The following is a 7,444-nucleotide window of genomic DNA, read 5'->3' on the forward strand; positions in this document are numbered from 1 at the left end:
CCAACAACCTTCTTCCAGCCTCGTCGAGCTGGCTTCCAACCGTCATACCACAGTGGCCGAAAGCACGTGTATCAGCGTTGTGGTACCAGGCGGCTCGTACCAGATCGTCAACATCATCTCCACCGTCGCAACCACCTGCACCACCCAGGTGCACAGCGCCTGGGCGGCGCCCCCCGGAATCCACGACGCGCTGAATCAGCTTGGGGGACCTCGGCGCGCGCGACGCACTGCAGATGGTGAGCGAGATCTCCGCCATCGACCTACACAAGGGGGCTTCGACGCCTGGGCGGACCACATCACGGATCTGATCGCAACCACATAGAAGGCCATCCGACCCACTCTTCTTCAAGGACTCACGCGCCGGGCGCCAGCGCACTACACCACGACACTACATTTCCAACAACAAGGTTGGTTGAAAATACAGCTTTCGATGACAAACAGTTGGTCGGGGAAGATTATTGCCAACTGATCGTGTTTGTTGGAAAAAGTCCAGACGGGAAAGCCCTTTCCCGACCGACATATTTTTCCCGACCGACTGTTTGATGACTATAGAGTATCTTTCCTGACCAACAGTCTGTTGGGCCTGTCATGGGCTTTTCCCAACCAACAATCCGTTGGGGGTGCCATGGGCCTTTCCCGACCAACAATCTGTTGGGGTAGCCATGGATCTTTGCCGACCAACATTCAGTTAGGCTTTGCGTCATCCTTTCCCGACCAACATTCAAACGACATTTGTATTGCCGACTAACAATGTGATGTTGTTTTCTTTCGCTGACCAACAAATCATCAACATTTTTTAGCCAACCACAGTTGTAACTAACCAATGGTACTGATTGTTACTTATATATAGTTCATGTGTCCTAATAATAATCATGAAGACATCCTCCATCAAGTGCACCAACCATTTTTTATTCCATTAATTAATTTCACATACACTCTGTTCCAAGCATAACCACCAGGACACCATACATCAGGTTCACAAAAATGACAGCTAAAAGATGCTAGTATGAGACATGTGTTGTAAAAAATAAAGGCTAAATATCCAGGTGACACGGATCGCTGGCTTCATGGTTCCTTGTGAGTGTTCTCCTTTTGTTTGAGTGTTGTCCTTTTCTTTGCTTCCTACAAAAGTTAAACAAGTCTCAATTATAATAATACAATATCATAAACTGCATTTTCTTTGCTTGTTTGTATTTTACAAACATTTCATATGTGAGTAGTCCATATATATATATATATATATATATATATATATACTAGTAGGATATAGTACGTAGAAGCAAAATTTTGTATTTGTTATAGTACTACATACATATATAAAAGTCTCATGTTACTCACAGGGCTGAAGATTCATAAGCATCGCCAAGGAGTACAAAGAAAAGGTATCCAGTAATTACAAGCAATAAGTTTAAGAGATCACACATGCATATTTAAAAGTAATTAATTAGGAGCAACAAGTTTAAAAGGTTTACTGGCTCAAGTGGATTTTAGCAAGGCACAATAAAAGAATCTAACTATGTTATGTGAATAAACAAAAATAGAAGAACATTAAGAATTTACCTTGGTGCCTTAAGGCCAGTAACTCCTGGTTGGTTTCAGCGATAGCAGAAATAGCAGCAAGCAGATAAACGTGGGCTGCGCGGTAACGACAATAGGCCCTCATGATAGCTGTTGCATGGACTACGGTGACCAATAAGGTTGCAGAGGCGCAGCATAAACTGGTTCAGGGTTGAAGAGACGCTGTGGTGGGCTAGGAATCCTGCAGCGCAAGACTTCTGGTTAAAATCGTCAACCCATGCATCCGCACGGGCTAGTTAGATGACATATTATATTCTAATATTTTTATATTTCACTTCACATGTTACATGTATGTAACATAAACAAATTATATATAATGTAACCCATAGATTAATATTTTATAAGATTATTTGCACATAACAATTAAAACATCTAGAAATATATCGAAACATACTACAAAAGTCAGGAAAGTAACTTGTAACACCGGAAAATGATATGTATTGTTGTAAAAACACATGACAACTAATTAGGTTTCCATGGACATGACTCAAAAAATATATGTTAATTGTTTATTTCAAATAGCTCTAAACAGAGACTTTAGAAACATGAGGCGGTAATCCAATTTACACTTAGTCCACATATTTTGTATACCTGAAAGTAAGCATATCATTTGTCTTCTATTGTACTATATGATGGGTAAACGTTCATTGGATATCATTAAAAACATCATTAGTTGATTAACTTTAAACAATAGTAAAACATATTTATATCTCATGAGCATGGTACATACATAATTTGGAGAATAAGCAAAGTATCATAATATTGGAGAATGAAGAATACTTGGTAAATTAAGTAGTACTATTGGCATAAAAAGATGTCACAAATAATATTACACTTTCAGTTTAGGGTCCATAAGTAATCTAAAATTGACTTGCTAGATAGCATTAGGAATATATGATTTAGATTTTTACTGTATGCGTCCAAATGAAGCTCCTCTAAAATTAACTTGCTAGATAGCATTAGGAATAGATGAAGTAGCCAAAAGAAATATACCAATCTCGTGACTTTAGATGGCTCTAGGCTTTCTTCTTATGTGAATAAGGCAATCTTCCATGACTCCATCCATCTTATAAGGCTGCATGGTGCATGCGTCACATGCAATAAGATTGCAAATTGACTGTGCTGATGTAGTGATGTGCATGCAGTGAATACAACCGGAAAAGAGTCAGCAAAGCAAGAAGAATACACAACAGTGACAGTGTGCGTTTGGCATTAACTACACAAAGCTGAGGGGGTGCAAGAAAAAATAGGACCGTACGTGCGTCCTTTGTTATTTCAGAATCGATCCATGCATCCAGCAGCCTTGAATGCAATATGATGTACTTGAACATCTCTACGGTATCAATCCACCACGTACGGGTATTTGATACACTGAGAAAAGTACCGGCCGGCAGACCTCACTGAAAATATTCAACGTATTAGGTTCCTCATAAATAGAGGATAAAATGATGGTAAGGTCGTGCATGTGGACGATGTTGCAGTCATTGACGACTCCGGGAGGCCAGCTGTGGTCGCTGTTGCTGCTGCAGGCCTGCAAGTCAAAGTGACATGTGCTGAGAGGATTTCAGGTTGAATTCTTACCGTTGTAATTTGCAGATGAGCAGATGCACAGAACGATCGATGAAACACACCATGTCTCATCGACAACGGTGGCAGCGTGGCATTCGTGCGTTGCTTTAACTATCTAGGCAAAGGATTGGATAGATGCCAGGATTGGAACCCTCATCACTAACGGACACTGCAGGCAGTGACAGAAGAATATTTTTCTTCTAAAAGAGGCATGAAGTGTCATGGCAAAGCAGATGGAAGATGTACCTGAGTATGGCCGGCCTTCACCAAGATCAGGAAGTTGGATGCTGGCCAGGTTAGAGGACGTGATTAGCTCCATGAATTAGAAGAGAAAGGTTGGCGGCTAGGTTATAGAACGTGGAAGTTTGGTGAAGTAAGGCAAGTATTTTAGATTGAGATGTACACTTAACTGGGATCCTAAAATCCATAGATTATAAAAAAAATTGTCTGATCAAAGATCAGACCTTTTTTTTGTTGATCACATCAAAGATCAGACCTGAACTTCTTGAAAGTCATTTAGATGGGACTAACGTAGTTAGGTCAGTTTTTTTATTTATATTGCAAATGATTGGATCTTAGTTTTTTATTTTGTAGATATATATATACCTGGTTGAGGGTCAGGTTTACATGTAACTTGGGCCTGTTTGGGTCTTTTGTATTTCTTACAACAGTAACGTTAAACATAGGGCTAAGATAGCTCAATTATATAGATCCAAATGTTAAAATATCTTTAATGATGTGAATTAATATGGAAGCTCGTATGGTGCATCCAATTAGTAAATATAAGATATAAGATTCACCCTCAGTGGAGTTAGAATACTTTCAAGCAGTATTGTCTCTGATAAATGAAACTACAAAACATTGCGACAAAGATTCTGCTATTTTTATTTTTTAGAAGATACTATACATGGAATTTTGATTAGGGATTAAGGACATGCTATTGCATATCAATATTCATAACATGGACACCATTTGGTCCAGAAGATATAGTAATATATTGACTTCATTTAAATAGATTTATTATGTGAGGACACTGGAGGAGTATAAATTGAACAGAGAAGGAGGCTGGACATCCCCCACACCTTACCTAACATTATTGCTATTTCATTTGTATGATTTCTTCCATTAGACCTGATAGCATATTTAGAAATACTTTCAAAAATCTACATATATATGTAGCAGAAACTGCAACAACTGGTTAACAATATAACTACTGCCTTAAATCTGATTTGTACTGTGTAGAATGTAGAGTAAGAACATAATAATTACATGGGAAAGGAAATAAGGAAACAAACTATGCAGAAATTAAACCTGATTGTAGGCTGGAGAAATAACATCTTCTATAATCGAGAAAAAGAATCAAAATACAGTATTGAACTGCTGATGCTTAATGATATATCTACGGGAAATATATATGGCAGTGAAGAATTTTCTATGAGAAAATCAGTTCATGAAGAGTATCTGGGAGGCCTGTTACATACGCTCCCTTTCTCTGGAAGGCAGCGAACAAACAAATAACAAGTTAGACTTTCAAAGAAAAAAACAAATACTCGTAAAGTATTTCTATGAACCTGATAAATATGTACCGGGGGAGCACGAGGCCAATGGATTCATGGATGGATTCAGGTCTAGTAAGTTACCTGCACGCCCTGCGCGTTAATGGCGGGGGGCTCGTTGATGAGGAACCAAAACCTAGAGGCGTCGAGATTGGTACCGGAGCAGATGACGCCGCTCGCCTTGAACTCAACCCTAAAAATATCAAGGCGAGGACGTCGACGGGGTTAGACACCACGAGCAGCAACGCCTGCGGGAATCTGCAACAGATTAAGCCCCAGATTTGCCCTGCGCCCGACCTGACAACGACGAGGTGAGGAGATAGCACCTGGGCGACGGAGAGATTTTGAGCGTGTGGGGCGGCAAGCCAGCAGGGTCGTGCGGCAGGCGAGGTCATCTCCGGGGTTGGCCACCACTAGCAGCAACAACCCCGGGACGTGCCCCGCCACGCCTGTAACGCCATTCCACAAGGCAACTCTCCTCTGCAGTAGGTGGATAGGCCGCCGGCACGGTGGAGAACCCGACGGCGGCGTGGTGGAGCGCAGGGGCGCAGGAGCGCGGTGGAGAGTCCGGCGGTATAGGCCTACAACACGGTGGAGCGCGGGGGCGAGGTGGAGAGTCCGGCGGTGGAGCGCGGGGGTGCGGTGGGTAGCCCGGCGGCGCCGTGGTAGAGCGTGGGGGCGCGACGGAGACCCCGGCGGCGGCGTGGTGGAGCGCAGGGCGTGGTGGAGTGCGGGGGCGTGGGGAACGAAAGTTAGGGATTTGGCTGTGCGAGGGGTTGGTGATTTTGGGCGAAACCCTTCGCGCGTTGGGCCGGCTATTCGCGCGAAAAAATTGGCTCTTCGCGCGCGGACAGTCGGTCGGGGTTATTTGTCGACCGATGGTTCATGGGCCATAATGGATTTCCCAACTGATACGTAGATGGTATAAAGTGTAGCATTTCCGATCGATGATGGCCACAGTATAGTGTTGTTCCGACCAACAGTCTATTAGAATTTTTCCTAGCCGACTGTCGGTCGGTAATAGTGACTTTTTCCCAATACCCATCAGTAGGGAATACAGTGCCGTGGTGTAGTGGTGGCTCGTACCTCGTTCCGGTCTCCGGGCCTGCAAGCTACGGGGCCCGTCCAGCACTGGGCGGGGACAAGAGAGACGCATCGCATGCTTCCCTCCTCCTCCTCCAGATTCCGGTGGCCGGCCTCGAGGCGCAGCATGCTGACAACCACAAGGGGCACGAAGAAACCTGCAGGACATTCGATGCACACACCGGGGCGCATCACCAAGACCAGGTCGGCCCCTGACAACCCGGGGCGGCCAGGCGGGAGCACTCCCTCAGGCGCAGCCAGCAGGCGGCGGAGGTGTCGGCGCCGGCAAACTACGGAGGTGGAGACACGCCAGGGTACCACAGGGGTAATCTGCACCGGGCAATGTCGGGACCACCCAACGGTGGCAGCAGGGGGAAGCGACTTCGTGCGGAGGCACATAGCAAGAAGATCTCCGAGCAACACGACCGGGGGACCTCCCCCCCGCCGCAGAGAGGGACCGCCATCGTCGCGCTGCTGAACGACCTTGGAGGTAGACCGAACACCTACGTGGAGCCTTACGTACCGTGTTATGTAACACCACCTCACCCTCCCGTCAGGAAGAGCATCAATCGTCCACCCAGGCGCCAGTCCTTCCCAAGAGTAAGGAACGCTCTGGGGTCCCCCTTCAGCTGGACCCTAGGGCCCCCACTAGCGGAGCACTGGGCTCAAGAGGCGCGAGTAGGCAGACGCCCCCAAGCCGCGGGGCATGACGTCAGCCGTCGCCCACACGGAGAAATTGCGAAGAACCGGGTCGCCAGCCTTAGGAGGACGAGTAAGAGAAAGCAACAAGACACAACTGGCGCGGTTCACCCACGGCGACTACGGTGCTGATGTGGGCGCCGAGGGACGTGCCTCACGAGGCGCCCCTCAGACGCGAAGAAGCTATGCAAGGTAATTTTTTGGGTTCACTAATCTAGGGGGTGTCTACTGGCTGCACGAACTTCAAGTGTTCAGGGCACACCTCTGCCCATCATATCATTTACGGGTGCTTCCATAACTTCTGCTGCATCCATTCAGCGATCTGACATCTGACCTTGCTTGCATCTTTGGGCGATCTACCTCCCCACCCCCCGCTCGGGGGCTCCGACCGGTGCACGTCGCCCTGTCGCGTTACCTGGGGAGGCCTCGCAGCCTCCCAAGGCCACAATTAAAAGGATGAAATGGGGGGGGCGCTTGAGCGTCAAAAGGGGGCTCCTGAGCATCGAGCCTAAGGGGACTTACCGATCATAAGGCCACCAGCCACCCTTGATTCCGTCCATGGACATTCGGTCGTTATAAGGGGTGGCAGGGCTTGACTCCGTAGCGGCGTTCGTCCATTCGGTCGCAAGCAATGGAGGCTGGGAAATGTGCAAGACCGGGTATTGGCGATGCAGAGCCGCTCGAACATCAAAGGGGGCTCTGAGCATTGAGCCTCAGGAGCCTTACCAGTCATAAGGCCACCTTCCACCCTTGATGTCGTCCACGGACATTCGGTCGTTATCAGGGGTGGCAGGGCTTGACCCCGTAGCTGCGTCTGTCATTCGGCCGTGTGCAATGGTGGTCGGTAAATGTGCGGGACTGGGACCTACCGACGTAGAGCAGTAGAAAAGCACTCAACCAGTCTGAGGAGAAGGAGCGGGCGGGGCCTCAAAGGGCCCCATTGTAACACCCCAAAAATC

The 7,444-nt window shown here is 46.7% G+C and overlaps 1 long non-coding RNA gene across 16 annotated transcripts; it reads right to left on the bottom strand.

The window, feature by feature from the left end:
• Window positions 1-888: 888 nt before the first annotated feature.
• LOC123426404 lies at window positions 889-5,411 on the bottom strand. 16 transcript variants are annotated; one of them, XR_006622199.1, is made up of 8 exons: window positions 5,030-5,408; window positions 4,235-4,961; window positions 3,394-3,434; window positions 3,210-3,262; window positions 2,837-3,109; window positions 2,572-2,700; window positions 1,561-1,759; window positions 889-1,122 (listed from the first exon to the last, which is right to left on the bottom strand). It is a non-coding gene; the product is annotated as an uncharacterized LOC123426404 (long non-coding RNA). The 16 variants fall into 16 exon arrangements; XR_006622194.1 differs by having other exon boundaries at window positions 2,837-3,316; window positions 5,030-5,410; XR_006622196.1 differs by having other exon boundaries at window positions 3,210-3,434; window positions 5,030-5,410.
• Between the last annotated feature and the right edge of the window lie 2,033 nt (window positions 5,412-7,444).

Source organism: Hordeum vulgare, chromosome 2H (genome assembly GCF_904849725.1).
Source record: "Hordeum vulgare subsp. vulgare chromosome 2H, MorexV3_pseudomolecules_assembly, whole genome shotgun sequence".
Taxonomy (NCBI): Eukaryota; Viridiplantae; Streptophyta; class Magnoliopsida; order Poales; family Poaceae; genus Hordeum; species Hordeum vulgare.